This window comes from Vulpes lagopus, chromosome 3, assembly GCF_018345385.1.
Source record: "Vulpes lagopus strain Blue_001 chromosome 3, ASM1834538v1, whole genome shotgun sequence".
Classification (NCBI taxonomy): Eukaryota; Metazoa; Chordata; class Mammalia; order Carnivora; family Canidae; genus Vulpes; species Vulpes lagopus.
This window is the reverse complement of record NC_054826.1, coordinates 78,288,402-78,310,574: the sequence shown is the minus strand read 5'-3', so window position 1 is coordinate 78,310,574 and position 22,173 is coordinate 78,288,402. Positions and strand designations below refer to the sequence as shown.

Below are 22,173 nucleotides of genomic sequence, written 5' to 3'. Positions count from 1 at the left end.
AAGGGACTACATCAAATTAAAAAGCTTTTGCATAGTTATGGAAACAACAAAACTAAAGCAACCTACTGAATGAAAGACAATATTTGCAAATGACATATCTGACAAAGGGTTATATCCAAAGTATATAAAGAACTTACACAACTCAACACCAGAAAAGCAAATAATCTATTTAAAAATGGACAGAAAACATGAACAGACATTTCTCCAAAGAAGACATCCAGATGGCAAACAGACACGTGAGAAGATGCTCAACATTACCCATCATCAGAGAAATGCAAATCAAAACCGTAATGAGATATCACCTCACACCTGTCAGAATGGGTAAAATCAAAAACACAAGAAACAAGTCTTGGGGATGCCTGGGTGGCTCAGAGTCTGCTTTTGGCTCAGGGTGTGATCCTGGAGTTGCAGAATTGAGTCCCACATCAGGCTCCTTGCATGGAGCCTTCTCCCTCAGCCTATGTCTCTGCCTTTCTATCTTTCTGTGTCTCTTATGAATGAATAAATAAAATTAAAAAAAAAAAGAAAGAAACAAGTGTTGGTCAGGATGTGGAGAAACAGGAACATTCTTGCACTGTGGGTGAGAATGTAAACTGGTGCAGATACTCTGGAAGTACGGAGATTTCTCAAAAAAGTTAAAAATAGAACTACTAGGAGGTAGGCTGTCTGGCTCAGTTGCTGGAGCACAGGATTATTGATCTCAGGATTGTTGAGTTCAAGCTCCACGTTGGGTGTGGAGCTTACTTGGAAAAAAATTTCTTTTTAAATAGAACTATCCTACAATCTAGTAATCGCACTACTGGGTACTTACCCTCAAAATACAAAAACACTAATTCAAAAGGATACATGCACCCCAATGTTTATAACAGCATTATATACGATAACCAAATTATGGAAGCAGCCCATTTGTCCATCAATAGATAAATGGATAAAGATGTGATGGTTGCTAGCTTTGAAGATATAAAAAGGGAGCCAGGAGTCAAGGAATGTGAGGACCTCTAGAAACTGGGAGTGGCCTTTAGCTGGCAACCAGCAAGGAATGGCCACTACAGTCCTATAACCATGAAGAACTGAATTTCACCAACAACTTGAATGAGCAGGAAACCAATTCTCTCCCAGATCCTCCAGAAAGGAATGCAGCCCTATTAACACCTTGACTTTAGCCCATGGGGGAGACACATGTCAGACCTGCAAGAAAATAGATTTGTGTTTTGCGAGGTGCTAATATTGTGATGCTCTATTACAGTGGCCACAGAATTGAACCTAGCAAGGGAGAACAGGAAAAACATGGAAGGGGGCCTGAGATGGATTGCTGAGATGCTCTGAGCATCTGTTTCTTGATCCAGTTATGTAAATATGCTTACTTTGTGGAAATTTACTAGCTGGACACTTATAATCCGGGCAATTATCTGCACATAGGTTATAACACAGTAAAAAATTTATATTAAAACGAGCCAATGTGAGGGTTTGTTATTAAGATTAATGCTATAGGTCATGGAGGGGTCATTTTTCTTAAAGCCTTTGAGAAACACACAGAATTCCTCCCAGAATTGCTAATTTGACAGGTAATAGGTAGCCTCCTGCTCCCTTTGCTTGAAGTTTGCCCCTGTGGGCATTGATTCCCTCAAACTTACAGGGTGTGTGTTGGCTAAGAAGGTTCCTTAGTAGCAAATAAATGTTTTGGAGGAGAATTCTGGAAGATACTCTGTGTGCACTTGAGAGGTCAACTTCTACAGTGCCCACCACAGATGTAGCCAAAATCTGAGGTAAGACAGGGGATATGGTGTGCCTTTGTAAAACAGGTCAATCCTACTCATACACATGTAAAAAATCCTGAACAGATTAGCAAACTGAATCTAGTGACACATGAAAAAAGATAATATACTGTGTCCAAATTGTATTTGATCTAGAAATCCATGCATAGCTTAATATTTGAAATCAATCAATATAACTTATGCCACCAACAGAATAAAGAATAAGAAAGTCATTAAATGACTTTCTCCATTGATTCAAGAAAAATTATTTGATAGAATTCAATATCTACTCATGATTTTTTGTATTTCACAACTTATTATGATTTATAAGTGCCATTTAAAAAACATCAGTCCAAAACTAAATAAATGAAAATAAAAATAAAAAATAAAAAACATCAGTCCAAAAATAAAAAAATAAAAAACATCAGTCCATTAAACCATGTAGAAATAAGTATGTAAAAGGTATACAAAACTAAACATATTTTAGACATGTTTAAGTAGATAGATTATCTGAAATTCCAGATTTTTCCATCACTTTGTTATGTTATGGCACCCAAGTAATCCTTAACTTCAGTAGGAGTGAGCCTCCTGAATCCAGCTTCATTGCAGACTCTAACCTCTACATTATCTTCAGTCATTTGCCCTTCAAGCTTTCCTTTGGATTTAATATAGCTGTATGAATGGCATCTTTAAGTCTAGATCTTCATTATATTTTTGTAAGGAAAGTCTGTCCATTCACATAGTTCTTTAACATTGCTATGGCTTTCTAGGCAAAGTAAGCTCCAGATGGCTATGCCAACCACAAATTAGTAAACTTCAAGTGGATGAACATCACCTGAATGAGTGTATTCTTGCATCACAAGAGCTACTCTCCATACCAGCTGGACTGTGGGAATGAATTCTTGGGAAAGGAGATAGTGTTGCTGAACTCTAGTTTTCGAGCTCTGCACTGGAACAGTCTGTAATCTGGGGCCCATGCGGCTGTACACCAAACCTATGCATTTGGTAATTGGTTCCACTTTTGTGTACACTTTGCTCATCAGACAGAATGGATTTCTGTTTCTTCTCAGTTGCTAAAACCACACCACTTACAGCTTTAATTCCTCTACTGAAGAAGCTCCTCTAGTATAGCCAATCTGGGCATTTTTACCAGATGGGCTGAACATAGTCATCTTTACCTGGAGTACCCTATTAGTGATTTCCTTTTTATTTTTTTTTAATCTTTTTTTTTTTATGATAATCACACAGAGAGAGAGAGAGAGGCAAAGACACAGGCAGAGGGGGAAGCAGGCTCCATGCACTGGGAGCCCGACATGGGATTCGATCCCCGGTCTCCAGGATCGCACCCTGGGCCAAAGGCAGGCGCCAAACCAGGGATCCCGTGATTTCCTTTTTAAAAGAAGAAACTTGGGAACCCTGGGTGGCTTAGCAGTTTAGCGCCTGCCCTCAGCCCAGGGTGTGATCCTGAAGACCCCGGATCGAGTCCCAGGTCAGGCTCCCTGCGTGGAGCCTGCTTCTCCTTCTGCTTCTCCTGCTGCCTGTGTCTCTGCCTCTCTCTCTCTGTATCTCTCACGAATAAATAAATAAAACCCTTAAAAAAAGAAAGAAACTTAAGGTGATTCCCTGGGTGGCTCAGTGGTTTGACGCCTGCCTTCACCCCAGGTCGTGATCCTGGAGTCCTGGGATTGAATCCTGCATCAGGCTCCCTGCATGAAGCCTGCTTCTCCCTTTGCCTGTGTCTCTGCCTCTCTCTCTCTCTTTCTTTCTCTTTGTCTCTCATGAATAAATAAATAAAATCTTAAAAAAAAAAAAAACTTAGCAAACTAGAAATAGAAAGAAAACTCCCTATTCTGACAAAAACAAAATAAAACTCAAATGTGCTCATTATTATAACTCCATTCAACATCACAGGGCAGGTCCTAGTTGATTTAAGGAAGTTAATTAACAAGAATATTAAGTAATAATAATTATTTTTTTAATAATAATTATTATATATATAGAGCGATACACAGAGAAACAGAGATGAAGGAGAATCCAAATGAATCTATATATAATCTTTTGCAAGTCACTGAATTTAAAGTCATCATGCAAGAATCAAATCTATATTTTGTTTATAACAGCAACGAGCACTTAAATAAAATTACACACACAGAGAAAGGCTGTCATAGCAGCCTTTAAAAAAGAAACTTCAGGGCACCTGGGTGCCTCAATGGTTAAGCATCCACCTTTGGCTCAGGGTTGATCCCGGGGTCCTGGGATTGAGTCCTGTATCAGACTCCTTGCAGGGACCTTGCTTCTCCCTCTGCCTGTGTCTCTGCCCCTCTCTATATCTCTCATGAATAAGTAAGTAAAATCTTTTTTAAAAAATATACCTCTACACAGAATGTATAAAACTTATGTTTTGAGAGGAATTTGAGAGGAGTTAGGGGCACCTGGGTGGGTAAGTTGGTTGTGTCTGACTCTTGATCTCAGGGTTGTGAGTTCAAGCTCTGCATTGGGCTCCACATAGAGCCTACTTAAAAACAGCAACACAACAACTGTATATATAATTGAGAGGTATTAAGGAAAACTTAATAAATGGGGAGAAGTAATATACTATGCCCAAGATTTGAAAGAGTCAATATATGGTAAAGACCAAGTTTATGTATAGGATCCACAGCTCTCCCAAGTAAAGTCATAGTGAGTGCATTTGTGTGACTTTAGAACTTAATTCTAAAATTTATGGAAATAGAAAAGACAAAGGTAACTAAGGAAATATAGAAGGACATAGTTAGAGGACAAACAGTCTGTGTATAGAGATTTGTTGTAAAGATATAATAAATATGACAAATAAACTGATGGAAAGATTAGAGATTCCAGAAACAGACCCACCCTTCCATTGAACACTTGATCTATGACTGGAGATACTGCAAAAAGTTGAGAAAGGACAATCTTTTCATTAAAGAGCTGTGGTTCAATTATGTATTATTAATAAGGAGGGGAATAAAATTTGATTCCTAGGGGATCCCTGGATGGCTCAGTGGTTTAGCACCTGCCTTTGGCCCAGGATGTGATCCTGGAAACCCGGGATCAAGTCCCACATCAAGTCCCACATCAAGTCCCACATCAGGTTCCCTGCATGGAGCCTGCTTCTTCCTCTGTCTCTGCCTCTCTCTCTGTGTGTCTCTCATGAATAAATAAATAAAAATCTTTAAAAAAGAAAACTTGATTTCTACTCAAATAATATGCAAAAATATCATTCTTGGTGAATTACAAATGTAAAAAAGAAAAGCAGTAAAGATTTATAGAATAAAATATAGGACAATATCTTCATAGTTTTGGGCAGGAAATAATTTCCTAATGGATACAAATGGCACTAACCACTAAGGAAAACATTTACAAATTGGAGTAAATCAAAATTAGGAATATCTGAACATCAAAAGATAGCATTACCTTCCTTGTAACCTTGTAATCTTCTCCTCCTGTTGTTTTTTTTTTATCAAATAAAAATGAAAGTGAAAACGGGGACTGCCCTGCCCATTTGGGGATCTTTGGGTCACTAAACAAAAAGCAGAGAATAAACCATGATGATTGATGCTGATTACTAGATGGAAATTAGGCTACTGCTACCCACTGAGAATAAAGTTCTATGGCTGAAAGCCACTCCATTTACTGAATGTTTCTTAGTTCCCTAGCCCATAATACTGGTCAGTGGGAAACTGTAGCGGTACCCAGTAGCAATCCAGTAAAGATTGCCAAAAAAAGACCACTAAAAAAGGCTTGGAAAAGTATGGGAATCATTTGGATCATACCAACAGGTAAAATCTCTGACTTCCTGAGTGATGGCAAGGGTGATTTATGAGAATAGTGTACTAGGTGGTTTAAATTCAATGATTTTCTTCCTGCTGCTTCACTGTAAACCTGTGCATCATCTTCCTTCAGGGAATACATCTTATTCTCATGCTCTTATTGGTAGGTTTTAACTTAGCTAGAGAGGTCACTATTGACCAGGCTCAATAGTGACTTAACATTTAAGTGATAAGTTAACTTTATAAAGTTAAGTTTATAAAATTTAGGTTATATAAAGTTAAGTTGTAAAGTTAAATTTGTGCTAATAAAAGTTTTTCTTTAGTATGAAAGGTCCAAAAATGGAAACGAATGCATGCCAAGTCACAAGGAGATGACCTCTTAGATTCCCAGTGTCCACAGGCAGAGATCACTATGGTAAAGTTGAAAGTGTGAAGTTTCAAGTGCCTTTTCTGTCTATCCTTCTCTCTTGGCTGTCATATTTTTAAATTCACATTTTCACATCAAAAAATAATAGTAAAATGTACCACCTCTTTGATCCTAAGAAAAAGATGATACAACATTTATGCTGGGGATGAAGAAAAGGATCTCAACCAGGTAAGTCACAGAATGTTCCAGAAAAATGTGTAAGTGGCCTGTAACTGGCTATTCTTACTACCTTGTGAGCCAGTTGTTACATCAAGTTCTAAAATTGGACCCAGGGGATCCCTGGGTGGCTCAGCGGTTTAGTGCCTGCCTTTGGCCCAGGGCATGATCCTGGGGTCCCAGGGTTGAGTCCCACGTCATTGGGCTTCCTGCATGGAGCCTGCTTCTCCCTCTGCCTGTGTCTCTGCCTGTCTCTCCCTGTGTGTCTCTCATGAATAAATAAAATCTTAATAAAATAAAATAAAATAAAGTAAAATAAAATAAAATTGGACCCATCCTAAAGGAAAGACTCTAGGAGGTGAGAGCTCATGTTCTTTTTCATAATTTTTCTGAAGCAATGACTTTCTTGCTGAAAGACTTTCATACTGAAAGGGTTAGTATTTACTAAAAGAAATCTCTCCTTCCTTATAATCAGCCCTTCACCCTCCCCTTTCTTAGCTGGTGGGTTGAGGCTGCAAGCAGCTGTGCAAAAATTCGGTACAGAGACAGCTCTACTTTGACCAGCAGTTTCTATTCCCATTGGGAAGTTCTCCCCAACTTTGTTAGAAGGACTGATTCACACTTTGCTGAATTCTTCTAGTGATCTATTGTTCCTCTTATTAGTACTCTGGACAACTGCCCAGCAGGTGGAGAGACCACCTCTTAGTCCAGTTCTGCTGAGGATAGGGGGTGATGGTAATGTTGATGTCTGGGCCAAATTTTGACAAGGATGTTTATTCAGGTTTTAACTTAGACATACATAACTTTCTTCAGAGAGGCCTCCTCTGATCACCCTAACTAATCAGCACCGCTCACTCTCTGCCATGTTACTCTATTTTATCTTTGTCATTGTCCTTATCAACACCTGCCATTAACTTATCTACTCATTGGCCCAGCGATAGCCTCAACAGCAGAGACTTTGTTTACCCTCATTGACAAGAGCAGTGCCAGGCCCCAGAAGGGGCTTATGTTTGACCAGTCGACTGCTCTGTGCTAGCAGAGGGTTTCCAAAAGCAAGCAGTTAAATGAATTTCATGTTTATAATCTGATGGTATCCTTTAATACACATCTCAGTATGATTTTCAGCCTAAAGCATACAAAAGAATGAATCCTACCCTTAAGGCATACCATGACTTTGGGAGAATTCTGGATGGAAATGCATTTCACAATTAAGTTGCATTTCACAATGAAGTCTTTAACTTGTGCTCACTTCAGCAGCGCATATACTAAAAGTGGAACAATACAGAGGAGATTAGCATGGCCCCTGTGCAAGGATGCTATGTGAATTTGTGAAGCATTCCATATTTTTTAATAAAACAACACAAAATTAGGGAGACAAACAACAAGAGACCCCTAATTATAGGAAACAAACTGAGGGTTGCTGGAAGGGAGGTGGGTGGGGAGATGGGGAAACTGGGTGATGGACATTAAGGAGGGCACGTATATAATGAGCACTGGATATTATATAAGACTGATGAGTCACTGACCTCTACCTCTAAAATTAATAATACACTATATGTTAATTAATCAAATTTAAATTTAAAAATTGAGAATAAAATATCTTTAACTTCTAAGAAATTACACCCTTCCCTACTGAGCAGTCATGCCATTATTATCAGCTTCAGAAAAAGCATCTGCAAGGCAGACATGACAAAGTATAAGTCTAAGAACTAGAAGATTATTTTTCCTTCCCTTCCTCTTGTTCATGTTTTGTTTCTTAAATTCCACATGAGTGAAATCATATGGTATTTGTCTTTCTCTGACTGACTTGTTTCACCTAGCAGAACACCCTCTAACTCCATCCAGGCTGTTGCAAATAGCAGATTTCATTCTTTTTGATGGCTAATATTCTATATATATATATATATATATATATATATATATATATATATATATCACTATAATTATCAATACAACAGTCCCCCCCCACCCCTTCTCCACAGAGGATAAAATCCAGGACTGCTAGTGGATGCCTGAAACCATGGACAATAACAGATCCCATAGATACTGTTTTTTCCTATACTATACATACTTGTGATAAAGCTTAACTGTAAATTAGGCTGAGTAAGAGATAAACAAGAATAATAAAATAGAACAATTATAACACTATGCTGTAATGAAAGTCATGTGAATGTGATCTCGTTCTCAAAATATGTTATTGTACTGTATTCACTCTTCTTCATCTTGTGATGATGTCATAAAATGCCCATATGATAAGACTGAGGCAAATGATGCAGGCATTGTGACATAGTGCTAGGCTACTATTGACCTTCTGACAATATGTCTGGAGGATCATTTGCTTCCAGATCTCAGTCAAGCTCAGGTAACTAAAACTGTGGAAAGTGAAACTTTAGGTAAGGCAGAGGTGGGGTGGGGGGGCGGGCGGTGGCGGCGCGGTGCAGTTACTACACAGAATCCTTCCTGTTGAAATCAATATGTGGTTCCTCTCTCCTGATTGGATTTGTACTGATACAGTACAAATTGCCTCAGTTTTGTGATAAAGAAAAAGAGAGGGCAAAGATGGAAAGAAGAGACAGAAAAGGAAAAAAGGTAGAAAAAAAGATTAGAGACAATAAACAGCTAAAAGAAAATAAAGTAAGGAAGCAAAAGAAAATGAAACAGGGGTGGGCAGGTGAGGAAAAGACAGCCTCCTATTTCCTGTTTGCTCAGGCAGTCCCCACTTCCCACTGCACTGACGTCCTACCTCCTTACCCCTCATGCAAAGTAACCAAGTCCTTCAGAAGCCTGGCTAGGGATTCACTGAGGGAGTTGACACCTCGCTCAGACCCCAGCAGCTCTCTATTTTATCTAGCCAGAAGTGGGACCCTTGCCTGCCTCACTTGGTCCTGGCCACACAGAGCAGCACCATTCCCTTGCCTTTCTGTAGAAGTCTGGCTAGTATCTCTCTTTCAGAAAGTGCTAGCTCAGAGTAAGTCACAAAGTTCCTGATACTTGTTTGGAAATCACCATTTCTGTGTATAAGGATAAATGATAAGAAAAGGAATAAAAGCTTTATAATGAGAAAAGAGCTACACAGACACAAGGCAGGAAGAAGAAAGGGTATTGCTGTTGTAATAATCTGTTACATAGGTAGCCTAAGACCACATCCCAGAAAATTTGCTCCTGGTAATTAAAAGCAAGACACGATACAGATTCAACACAAACACATTTGCCTCAACCCATAACATGTGTGTGTGTTCAAATCATCCCTTAGTCAAAGTATATAAACTGGCAGATGTGTGTTACATACTTACTTGTGTGCATTGAGGGCACTGGGGTGGAAGGACCACAGTGAGAATCAGTAACTTGTGGTCCCTAACTTTAGTGTGGTTTGTAACCACCTCAAGGGCTTGTTAAACTCAGATTGTTGGGCTGTACCCACAAAGTTTCAGATTTAGGAAGTCCAGGGTGTGTCCTCAAAATTGCAATTCTAAAAGGCTCCCAGGTGACACTAACCCCCACTTTGAGAAGCCCTGGCTTATCATCATAATGAGCTCACCAGCAGAAAGCTGGGGCAGGGCTGAGACAGGTGGAATTACCTTAGGAAAATTGTTAACCTCCATATCTTAGTTTCCTTATCTGGAAAATGGGGGTGATGATAATGGTACCTAAATCCTAGGATTAGTATAAGGATGAAAGGAGTGAAAACATGCAAAGTGCTTAGACAATACTTGGTGCATAGCAAGCACCTTATAATTGCTTTCTTAAATAAAAATACAGGTCCTAGAGTCAGACAAATGGTTTAGACTTGGCTAGACTTAACCATTCTGAAAAAAAAAAAAAAAATTCTGAGCTTCAGCTTCCTTATTTAAAAAAAAAAAGGGATAAAAATAACACCTGTCTTACAGGGGTTTCATGAAGATTAAATAAGCTAATACATTGGTTATCAAATCTTGGCAAATGAGCCTATATCCACACTTCAGGCCCCTGGAAGGTGATGCTTTCTGCCTGTGAAGGTGTTAGCTCTGTGGGGTAATGCTGCCCTCTGCTGGATAGCTATGCATTTTTAGAAATTAACTTCTAAAAAAAAAAAGAGAGAAAGAAGAAAGAAAAAGAAGAAAGAAAGAAAGAAAAAGAAAGAAGAAAGAAGAAAAAGAAAGAAAGAAAGAAAGAAAGAAAGAAAGAAAGAAAGAAAGAAAGAAATTAACTTCTCGTCCCCAATTCATCCAGCAAAAAAAGCTAATAATCTTCAACAAGTTTATATGCTCTGAGCACATTTCTTTGGCTCCTGTGTTCAAACATGATCGAATTAAATCACTCTCAGTAAATGGTTTTCCTCATGTGGCAAAATAACAAGCCACTTTGGCAACTTACTTTGGCTGCAGCCTCATTTCCAACTTTTATTTTTATGGAGAAAATTAGCTATGATGAGATATTCCTGTTTAAGCTTTCTAGTTTTCATGATTTTTGCCTTCCTGTGAGTTGAGAATATTGGGATGACTCCCTGATCTAGTCATTCTTTCAGCACTGCCAGCATAGCTCTGTGGCAAGCAGCACTTGCCAGAAACGTTGTGGTATGAAAACCAGGTCACTCTGATTTGTAATGTGTCAAAGCAGCAGGACAATACAGAAATGAGCAAATGTCCCTCTGTGTTCTGATGAAGCTTTTCTCATAAAAGATGACATTTGGGGATGCCTGGGTGGCCCAGTGGTTGAGCATCTGCCTTTGGCTCCAGGAGTGATCCTGGAGATCTGGGATTGAGTCCCACATCGGGCTCCCTGCACGGAGCCTGTCTCTGCCTTTCTCTCTCTCTCTCTCATGAATAAATAAATAAAATCTTGAAAGAAAGAAAGAAAGAAAGAAAGAAAGAAAGAAAGAAAGAAAGAAAGAATCCAGAACGCTTAAAATAAATAAATAAAAATAAAAGATGGGATTTGAATTTCTCATAATTTTCACATGTTAGAAAATTTTATACCAGTGGTGCCTTGGTGGCTCAATCAGGTAAGTGTCAGACTCTTGGTTTTCACTCAAGTCATGATTTCAGGGTAATCAGAGCCCCGCATTGGGCTGAGCATGGAGTCTGCTTAGGATTCTCTTTCTCCTACTCCCTCTGCCTCTCCCTGCCCCTGATAGATAGATAGGTAGAAGATAGATAGATGATAGATAGATAGATAGATAGATAGATGATAGATAGATGTAAAAATGTAAAAACTATGTACAAAAAAAAGTGCTGGCCAGTTTGGATCTGCAATCTGTACTTTGTCATCCACCCGGGTCTATCCACATCCTGATAGGATCAGACTGGTCTTAGCCTGTTCAGTCTATTATTGCCAGGTAAACTGGGGAGACCCCAGGCCCTGGAGCCTCAACCCAGACAGACCCAAAGGTTCTTGGTCTTGTCATGAGAATAAATTCAAAGATGGACATGCAGCACAACTTACAAGAGACATAATCAAGAAAGTTTATTAAAGCAAAAGGTACATTCGAGATATGAGAATAGGTGAAAGAGAGAGAGAGAGAGGAAGAAAAAGAGAGCTGTGCACCCTAGGGGTTGCATTTCTATCTATCTTCTATTGACAGTTGTTAACTAAGGGGTGGAATATTGGGACATCTGGGTGGTTCAGCAGTTGAGCAGCTGCCTTCAGCTCAGGGTATGATCTGGGAGTCTGGGGATCAAGTCCTGCATTGGGCTCTCTGTGGGGAACCTGCTTCTCTCTCTGCCTATGTCTCTGCCTCTGTGTCTCTCATGAAAAAATAAATAAAATATTTGAGAAAAAAAATAAGGTGTGGAATATTCATTACTTGGGGCAGAGAAACATGCTTTTTCTTTCTAATTTGGTCAGGTTTCCTGTCATGGTACCTGCCATCTTGGGCTTGTCTGGTTTGATCCAGCTTCTTGTGGAGTGCTGCCTGGACAGGCCTCTGACCTTCCCAATAGCTGGTTATGACTTTCTTGTTACTGACCTCCAGGTTTCCTCTTAGAACCTAACTAATCGCCTACTCTAACATTATAACAAAATACCATAGAATGGGTGGCTTGTAAATAATTAAAATGTGTTTCTCATAGCTGTGGAGGCCCTGAAGTCCAAAATCAAGCCACCAGCAAATTTGATATCTGGGGAGAATGAAATTCCTGGTTCATAGGTTCATAGGCTCTTTTCACTGTGTCCTCATATGGCAGAAGAGGGGAGGGATTTCTCTGGGATCTCTTTCATAAGGGCACTAATCTCATTTATGAGGGTTCCACCCTTATGACCTAAGTATCTCCTGAAGGCCCCACTTCCAAATACCGTCAGATTGAGAGTTAAGTTCCAACATATGAATTTTGGAGAGATACAAACATTCAGTCTACAGCAACATCTTAAAGTTATCACTAAATTTATATAGCTTAAGTTCAATAACATACAATCTTTTCTTATACAAGTCAATTTCCATCTCCTTTCAGTTATTAATGTCACAAAATTACATCTTTATGTATTATGTGTCCAAAAACATAGACTATTAATTGTTTTCAAGCATCAGTCTCACATCATATAGAAAAAGTGTGGAATTACCAAATCAAAGTAACAATAATACTAGCTTCTATAACTATCCACATATTTAGCTTTATCAGAGATCTTTCCTTTTCCATATAGTTTCAAATTACTGCTCTCTAGCTACTAATTACTAGTGTCTAGTGTCCTTTCATTTCATTCTGGAGGATTTCATTTGGCATTTCTTGTAGTACAGGCTTTTGTTTATCTGGGAATGTCTTCATTTTCCCCTCATTTTTGAAGAAAAGTTTGCAGGATATAGGATTCTTGGTTGACACTTATTTTCCTTCTGGCCTCTAAGGTTTTTGATGAGAAATCTGCTGATAATATTACTGGGGAAAATATAATTAAAATTATCTTCCTTTTAGCTTTATAGATGTATTAATAACGTACCTTATTATGTCTTATGCAATAGAACACATTTCATTTATTATCATGATGTTGGTTGAGTTGTAGCATCATTCTGAGATCAATCATTCAGAATTTAAAGAAAAATGAATTGAATATTTTAAGATTGTTAGTAGCTCTTTAAAAGCCAAACCGTCTGCTTCTTCCTCCGCCTGTGTCTCTGCCTCTCTCTCTCTCTGTGACTGACTATCATAAATAAAAAAAAAATAAAAAAAAAAAAGGGATCCCTGGGTGGCGCAGCGGTTTGGCGCCTGCCTTTGGCCTGGGGCGCGATCCTGGAGACCCGGGGTTGAATCCCACGTTGGGCTCCCGGTGCATGGAGCCTGCTTCTCCCTCTGCCTGTGTCTCTGCCTCTCTCTCTCTCCCTCTGTGATTATAATACATAAATAAAAAAAAAATCAACTGGATAGATTTTAAAGATTTTATTGGCTTTATTCTATGGTTCATCAATCAGGCAGTATCCTAGCTAGCAGATAGGAAAGAACTCTGAAGAGCTGTATGAAATGAAAGAATTTTATAGGAAGAAGAGAGCAGGAACAAGGAAGTTATGCTAGGCAAAAATCAAATTGCTTAAGTTTGGGATACCCGGGTAGCTCAGCCGTTGAGTGTCTGCCTTTGGCTCAGGGCGTGATCCTGGCATCCGGGATTGAGTCCCACATCGGGCTCCTTGTGTGGAGCCTGCTTCTCCCTTTTCCTGTGTCTCTGTCTCTCTCTCATTGTCTCTCATGAATAAATAAATAAAATCTTTTTTAAAAATTGCTTAAATTTACTTTCTTTATAAGCATAAAACAGATTACCTAATTAGAGCTGATGGGTGATTCCAGATTAAATGGTTTAAGATTTCATTTCTGGGAGAGCCAAAACTGCAATTAAGTTAATTCTTAGTTTGGTGATATAGGGCTTCATTTTGAGCTGGTTACCTTGTTTTTAATAGTTTAATTTTTCAAAAAAGAAAAAATAAACCAAACTCCTTTTTCAGGACAAAGGCAGAGACTGGGTCAGTCTTCATCTGAGATGCTCAGTTTAGGGTGACAAATACTTAACCCTGTCTCTCCAGACCTCCAAAAGTCTGGTCTTTTCCATATGAAGTCTTTTTCTCCCCCATATAAAGTCTTATATGTCCTCCACTTGACGGAATCTGTAATTTTATGGAGAAAAGAAACTCTAATATGTATTAAAATATGAAACTTGTTGAGAATATTGTGTTTTGTTTTGTTTTAATACATTGATGAAAGACACATAGAGGCAGAGATACAGGCAGAAGAAACCTGATGTGGGACTCAATTCCCAGACTCCAGGATCACACCCTGAGCCAAAGGCAGGCGCTCAACCGCTGAGCCACCCAGGAGTCCCAGAATATTGACTTAAAGAACAAAAATTCAAATGAGGAAATTTAAAGGTTTAATGGGTTTCATTCAATGATTCTTTTTCTTTTTTTTATTGAGTTTTATCAATTTTTTTTTAATTTTTATTTATTTATGATAGTCACACAGAGAGAGAGGCAGAGACATAGGCAGAGGGAGAAGCAGGCTCCATGCACCGGGAGCCTGATGTGGGATTCGATCCCGGGTCTCCAGGATCACGCCCTGGGCCAAAGGCAAGCGCCAAACCACTGCACCACCCAGGGATTCCCATTCAATGATTCTTGAATTGGACAGCATCCCATCTAACAAAGAGAAGGAAACTCCAAGGAGCTGTACATAATAAAAGGATTTTATAGGTAGAATTGAGGCAGAACAAGGAGGTTATTAGTAAAAGAAAAGAAACCATTATTTGAGGAAAGGTCACCTCCAGGTAGCAGTAGCTGGAAGAGCAGGGGTTCTTATCATGCAGATTACCTCTCGGGTACTGATCAGGAAATTCCAGGCTAATTGGTTTAAAATTCCACTTCTGAGAGAGGCTGAAACTGAAGTTGGGTTTAAGGTGATACTCTTATGGTGGTTAAGTCTTGTAGAGTTTACCATAAGTTATTCCATCTTGGCCTGTTGTTAATTTTTAACAATTCTAAAAAAGTGCCTTGTTCATCCATTCTTTATCTGTTCACTCTTCAAAATGCCTGTAAAGTGTCTTGTCATTTGGAGCTGTTTTAAAATATAGTATATTAATAGAAAATCTCAGTTATACTAAGACCAATAAGTTATTCAATTGCCATTGAAAATATAGTTTGTTTCTTACAGTACCCAAGCGGAGGGGCATGCCATGAGGGAAGCACCAGAAAAGAAAGCACCAGAAAGAGGAAAAGAGAGAGGAAGGGAGTACAGATAAGAATCTTTACTGTGGTCTCTGAACTAAGTGTTAAAAACAAGATAACAGGTCCAAAATGAAATGACAAAATGGTGCTAGGCCCCATGTCACCAGTGACTTAATTACAGTTTTGGCTCTTTCATAAATGGAATCTTAAACCAGTCAATCAGGAATCACTAGGTCAGCACTGGTGAGGTTATATGCCTGATAGATCTCCTGCTATCCCTAAAGGAAAGTGACCTGGCTACAACCAATCCACTTTTGCTACTATAACTTCCTTGTTCCTGTTTCCTTCTACCTATAAAAGCCTTTCATTTTATATAACCCCTGGAACACCTTTCTATCTGCTAGATGGGATGCTAACTGGCTTCATGAATTATTGACTAAAGCCAATAAAATTGTGGTGCTTGTGTGGCTCAGGTCGTAATCCTAGGGTATGGGGATCAAGTCCTGTATCAGGCTCCTTGTCCACCCTGCTTCTCCCTTTCCCTCTTCCTCTGCCTGCCCTTCTCACTGCTTGTGCTCTCTTGCTCTGTCAAATAAATAAATTAATAAACAAATCTAATAAAATCATTAAAATTTATTCAGTTAAAAAATTTTCTTAACAGAAGGAGCATGCAAGGCAGAGTAGGCCGATATTTAGGATCAGCTAACTCAAATAACTTCAGAGGTCTGGGGCATAGGGTTTTCCCTGAGACCTTCTTTCATTTCCATAGGACTTATCCCTTCTAACATGTTGTGTTACATACATTGTCTGTCTCCCTCCCCATAATGCCAGGCTCACAGGTGCAGCAGGGGTTGTGTCATTGCCCTGCCTACATCAGAAATCAGTGCTGGGCTCAACAAATGCTTACTGTGACTTGAAATGGTCTTGTTTACGGTTTCCTCATTGGGTGAATGTCTATGCCCTCATTAGGGATTTTCTTATGCATTGTTGAAACTCTAGTACCTATAGCATGACCTGAAACAACAACAGTGCTGGATGAACTTGGGAGGCCTTTGAAGCCTCAACTCAGCCCATCCCAAAGATGTCATGGAAGGCTCTTGGTCTTGTCACAAGAAAGAATTCTAGGAGAGACACAACACAGCAAGTAAGTGGTAAAAGCAGAAAAATTTATTAAAGTGAAAGTACACTCTCAAGATGTAACAGCAGGTGAGCTGGAGAGAGAGATGCGTGCCACAGGTTTCTATTTTTAATTGACAGTGATTAACGAGAGTGAAATATTATTTGGGGACTGAATTTCTTAGAAGCAGAGTTTATGCTTTCTTCATTATTTGGTAAAGGGTTTTCTGCGTTACAGCATCTGCCATCTTGGGCCTACCTGGTTTGATCCAGCTTCTGGTGGCTTGGTTTTGGAATATTGCAAGAGGGCCTGTGGCCTTAAGGATAGCTACCAAAAACTCCCTCTTTCCTGGCCTCCAGGCATCCTGTTAGAACTGAACTTCATCCACTAACAATAGTAGCTGCCCAAGAGCATTTCTCAAAGAATGAAGATTGCATTTCCTGTGCTTAGTAAAAGGAACCAACACAAATAAACCTCCTTGGAGCTCTTAAGGGACTTATACTTCATTTCAAGGATACATTTGCTTTAAAGCAATTATTAAAGCAATTATTACAGAAAACAAACTGGTATTCCTGGCCACGACATACTTAGTGGTTTAAAAATATTTAAAGTTAAATCATAGTTCTGTGTGAGGCCTGGGCACAACTAAGTGGATCATGCTTAGAGTTTCACCTGCTGGTGCAATGAAATGGTAGATGAAGCAGCAGCCATCTAAAGGTTCAAGTGAATCGTGGACAATTGGAAAACACAACAGCTAATGCTTCTCCTGGATGACAGGGAGCTCAGCACGACATTTTAACTGAGAAAGCATAAGTGGTCCATTTATATACCTTGGCCTTCTCACACCACAGCCCGGATTACCACCAACAGAAACTCAGGAAGAAGACAACGCGAACATTCCAATTCTCTTACAAAAGAACAGATCTAGATCAAGCATCACAGAGCCATTTACTCAAGATAAAAGCAGTAGCAAATGGAACCACATTTAGAGGGTGGGGTACAACTGAGACACTAAACCTGCCTCTCCGTGTCCCGTGCTGGTCCGGGACAGGGCCTGCGTGTACATCCTGGGGTGCGATGGGGTCTGTGTGTTGGATCCTCGAGGGTCTGTCTCTTAGGCCGCATTTCTTGCACCCCCTCGACGCTACCCTGACTCCCTTTGTTTCTAAACTCCCGCAGTGTGAGCATGTGTGTCAAAAATGAGAGTCGACCCGCATATCCGTCGACCAGAGCTCTCCCTGTCTTTCCAGGAGATCCTAGAGTCAAGGGGAGGCACGAGGGGAAGCCAGTACCACGAAGGGCAACGCCCTTCCGTGACCGGGAAGAGAGAGCCTCCGCCTCCGCTCCGGGGTGCGGGAGGCGTCTTGGCCCCCACCCCCCCCGCCCGGCCCGGGGCAGGCGCCCTCCGCCACCCCGGGCGTGGCGCAGCGCGGGAGGCTGGGTCAGTCAATCAATCAGTCGGGCCGGCAGGCGAGCATGCAGGCGGGCAGGCGCGATCGGGCGGGAGGAGGGCTGAGGAGCGGCGGGCGCCTGGCCCGGAGAGGCGCAGAGCAGGCTCTTGGGGCGCCCAGCGGCAGCCGCGGACGTCTACGGCCATACCACCCTGAACGCGCCCGATCTCGTCTGATCTCGGAAGCTAAGCAGGGTCGGGCCTGGTTAGTACTTGGATGGGAGACCGCCTGGGAATACCGGGTGCTGTAGGCTTTTTTTCCTCGGCCTTTTGCCTGCCTTCCTGTCTGTCCCTTGGCCGCCAACGCCCCCCTCGACCAACGCGGCGGCGGCGGCGGCGGCGGCGGCGGCGGCGGCGGCGCCCCCCTCCGGGCGACCCGTGGCATGGCCCCCGCCCCGCCGGGAGCACCGCAGGGTGCCGCGGAGCACCGAGCGCGCCCGCTGCACCGGCAGGAGGCCACACACATGCACCACCTCCTCTTCCTCTCAAGCCCTTCCACCTCGCAGCCCTTCAAGCACGCCCACCCACGTCCTAGCGGGCCGCGCGTCCCAGGGGGCGGAGGGGGCCCGAAGGGGGCCGACGGAGGGGACGGGGCGACAGCAGGAACCTCGGGGCCGGGGCGGGGAGGGGGCGGTCGCTGGGGGGAGCCGGGCGGGGGCCGGATCCCGTCTCCGCAGGCTTGCGAGCCCCTCAGGGGGGCCGGGGCGGGGCTTTGCGGGCCCGGGCCGGGGCCGGGGCCGGGGCCGGGGCCGGGGACGGGCCTGGGACTGGGCCGGGGCCGGGGCCGGGCCTGCCTGCGGGCCCTCCTCGCCCCGCCCCAATCCCCGCCCCCAGCCCCGCCCCCAGCCCCGCCCCCAGCCCCTAGCAATTCCCTGGCACCGCCCCCAGCCACCAAGCCACCAGGCCACCCGCAACCCGCCCCCCACCTTCCGCCCGGGCCCGCCTGCACCTTCTCACCGAAGGACATGCCCTCCCTCCCCCGCGGACCACCGTCCCTTCGGCCCTCAGCCACGACGTCCACGCTCCGCGGGCCCAGGACACCAGATGGCCCGACCGCCCGGGGCCTCAGGCCCCGTTGGCACCGGGCTGCGCGCTCCGTGGCCCCGCAACAGCCAAGGCCACAGCGACGCGGGGGCGGCCGGCACCCATTGCCGAAAAGGGCCGCGCGGAACACAGCAAGAGACACAAGAGAGACTCGCTCCGCGCCTGGGCGTGGGCGCCGCGCACGCACACAGGCACACGGCCCCGCGGCGGTTCGGCTGATGGGCAGGAATGGGGGCAGAACGGCATCCCTGACACCGTGGCTGCAGGGCCCGCGGCTGCCAGGGCTCCTAAGGCAGCTCCAGGGCCTGCGCCCCTCCGGCGGGGTGGCTGCCTCGCCCCCACAGGCCTTGTGGCCCAGCTCCGAGTGCCCGTGTCCCTCCGTCTGTGTGTGTGTGTGTGTGTGTGTGTCTGTCTGTCTGTCGTGGGCACCTGTGTCTGTGTCCCTGCCTGTCCGAGGATGGGGTCCGGCGGCGCGGGCGGCCCCGGCTTGGCTTTGAGCCAGGCCGGCTGAAGAACAGGAGAGGCCAGGGGTCGTCCGGAGCCGGCCGGCGCCGGCCCGCGGCACCCCCCCAGCCAGTGAGCGGTCCGATGTGGGGGGCGGCGTGCCATCCGGGGAGCCGAGCGGCGGCGACGCGCCCGCCAGGCCGGGGACGGGAGCGCGCCCGGGCTCCGGCGACAGCCTCCGCTCCGGGGTGCGGGAGGCGTCTTGGCCCCCACCCCCCCCGCCCGGCCCGGGGCAGGCGCCCTCCGCCACCCCGGGCGCGGCGCGGGAGGCTGGGTCAGTCAATCAATCAGTCGGGCCGGCAGGCGAGCATGCAGGCGGGCAGGCGCGATCGGGCGGGAGGAGGGCTGAGGAGCGGCGGGCGCCTGGCCCGGAGAGGCGCAGAGCAGGCTCTTGGGGCGCCCAGCGGCAGCCGCGGACGTCTACGGCCATACCACCCTGAACGCGCCCGATCTCGTCTGATCTCGGAAGCTAAGCAGGGTCGGGCCTGGTTAGTACTTGGATGGGAGACCGCCTGGGAATACCGGGTGCTGTAGGCTTTTTTTCCTCGGCCTTTTGCCTGCCTTCCTGTCTGTCCCTTGGCCGCCAACGCCCCCCTCGACCAACGCGGCGGCGGCGGCGGCGGCGGCGGCGGCGGCGCCCCCCTCCGGGCGACCCGTGGCATGGCCCCCGCCCCGCCGGGAGCACCGCAGGGTGCCGCGGAGCACCGAGCGCGCCCGCTGCACCGGCAGGAGGCCACACACATGCACCACCTCCTCTTCCTCTCAAGCCCTTCCACCTCGCAGCCCTTCAAGCACGCCCACCCACGTCCTAGCGGGCCGCGCGTCCCAGGGGGCGGAGGGGGCCCGAAGGGGGCCGACGGAGGGGACGGGGCGACAGCAGGAACCTCGGGGCCCGGGCGGGGAGGGGGCGGTCGCTGGGGGTAGCCGGGCGGGGGCCGGATCCCGTCTCCGCAGGCTTGCGAGCCCCTCAGGGGGGCCGGGGCGGGGCTTTGGGGGCCCAGGCCGGGGCCGGGGCCGGGGCCGGGGCCGGGCCTGCCTGCGGGCCCTCCTCGCCCCGCCCCAATCCCCGCCCCCAGGCCCGCCCCCAGCCCCTAGCAATTCCCTGGCACCGCCCCCAGCCACCAAGCCACCAGGCCACCCGCAACCCGCCCCCCACCTTCCGCCCGGGCCCGCCTGCACCTTCTCACCGAAGGACATGCCCTCCCTCCCCCGCGGACCACCGTCCCTTCGGCCCTCAGCCACGACGTCCACGCTCCGCGGGCCCAGGACACCAGATGGCCCGACCGCCCGGGGCCTCAGGCCCCGTTGGCACCGGGCTGCGCGCTCCGTGGCCCCGCAACAGCCAAGGCCACAGCGACGCGGGGGCGGCCGGCACCCATGCCGAAAAGGGCCGCGCGGAACACAGCAAGAGACACAAGAGAGACTCGCTCCGCGCCTGGGCGTGGGCGCCGCGCACGCACACAGGCACACGGCCCCGCGGCGGTTCGGCTGATGGGCAGGAATGGGGGCAGAACGGCATCCCTGACACCGTGGCTGCAGGGCCCGCGGCTGCCAGGGCTCCTAAGGCAGCTCCAGGGCCTGCGCCCCTCCGGCGGGGTGGCTGCCTCGCCCCCACAGGCCTTGTGGCCCAGCTCCGAGTGCCCGTGTCCCTCCGTCTGTGTGTGTGTGTGTGTGTGTGTCTGTCTGTCTGTCTGTCGTGGGCACCTGTGTCTGTGTCCCTGCCTGTCCGAGGATGGGGTCCGGCGGCGCGGGCGGCCCCGGCTTGGCTTTGAGCCAGGCCGGCTGAAGAACAGGAGAGGCCAGGGGTCGTCCGGAGCCGGCCGGCGCCGGCCCGCGGCACCCCCCCAGCCAGTGAGCGGTCCGATGTGGGGGGCGGCGTGCCATCCGGGGAGCCGAGCGGCGGCGACGCGCCCGCCAGGCCGGGGACGGGAGCGCGCCCGGGCTCCGGCGACAGCCTCCGCTCCGGGGTGCGGGAGGCGTCTTGGCCCCCACCCCCCCCGCCCGGCCCGGGGCAGGCGCCCTCCGCCACCCCGGGCGCGGCGCGGGAGGCTGGGTCAGTCAATCAATCAGTCGGGCCGGCAGGCGAGCATGCAGGCGGGCAGGCGCGATCGGGCGGGAGGAGGGCTGAGGAGCGGCGGGCGCCTGGCCCGGAGAGGCGCAGAGCAGGCTCTTGGGGCGCCCAGCGGCAGCCGCGGACGTCTACGGCCATACCACCCTGAACGCGCCCGATCTCGTCTGATCTCGGAAGCTAAGCAGGGTCGGGCCTGGTTAGTACTTGGATGGGAGACCGCCTGGGAATACCGGGTGCTGTAGGCTTTTTTTCCTCGGCCTTTTGCCTGCCTTCCTGTCTGTCCCTTGGCCGCCAACGCCCCCCTCGACCAACGCGGCGGCGGCGGCGGCGGCGGCGGCGGCGGCGGCGGCGGCGGCGCCCCCCTCCGGGCGACCCGTGGCATGGCCCCCGCCCCGCCGGGAGCACCGCAGGGTGCCGCGGAGCACCGAGCGCGCCCGCTGCACCGGCAGGAGGCCACACACATGCACCACCTCCTCTTCCTCTCAAGCCCTTCCACCTCGCAGCCCTTCAAGCACGCCCACCCACGTCCTAGCGGGCCGCGCGTCCCAGGGGGCGGAGGGGGCCCGAAGGGGGCCGACGGAGGGGACGGGGCGACAGCAGGAACCTCGGGGCCCGGGCGGGGAGGGGGCGGTCGCTGGGGGTAGCCGGGCGGGGGCCGGATCCCGTCTCCGCAGGCTTGCGAGCCCCTCAGGGGGGCCGGGGCGGGGCTTTGGGGGCCCAGGCCGGGGCCGGGGCCGGGGCCGGGGCCGG

At 47.0% G+C, this 22,173-nt stretch overlaps 4 non-coding genes and 1 pseudogene across 4 annotated transcripts; 4 read left to right on the top strand and 1 right to left on the bottom strand.

Annotated features, from left to right (window-relative positions):
• Positions 1–2,293: 2,293 nt before the first annotated feature.
• Positions 2,294–2,926, bottom strand: LOC121487027 (annotated as a pseudogene).
• Positions 2,927–7,366: 4,440 nt separating this feature from the next.
• On the top strand, positions 7,367–7,473 carry LOC121488445. Its single transcript, XR_005987074.1, has one exon. It is a non-coding gene; the product is annotated as a U6 spliceosomal RNA (small nuclear RNA).
• A 10,466-nt stretch (positions 7,474–17,939) lies between these two features.
• On the top strand, positions 17,940–18,058 carry LOC121488427. The gene has a single exon (XR_005987056.1). It is a non-coding gene; the product is annotated as a 5S ribosomal RNA (ribosomal RNA).
• A 1,712-nt stretch (positions 18,059–19,770) lies between these two features.
• Positions 19,771–19,889, top strand: LOC121488415. Its single transcript, XR_005987047.1, has one exon. It is a non-coding gene; the product is annotated as a 5S ribosomal RNA (ribosomal RNA).
• A 1,660-nt stretch (positions 19,890–21,549) lies between these two features.
• LOC121488404 lies at positions 21,550–21,668 on the top strand. The gene has a single exon (XR_005987045.1). It is a non-coding gene; the product is annotated as a 5S ribosomal RNA (ribosomal RNA).
• Positions 21,669–22,173: the final 505 nt, after the last annotated feature.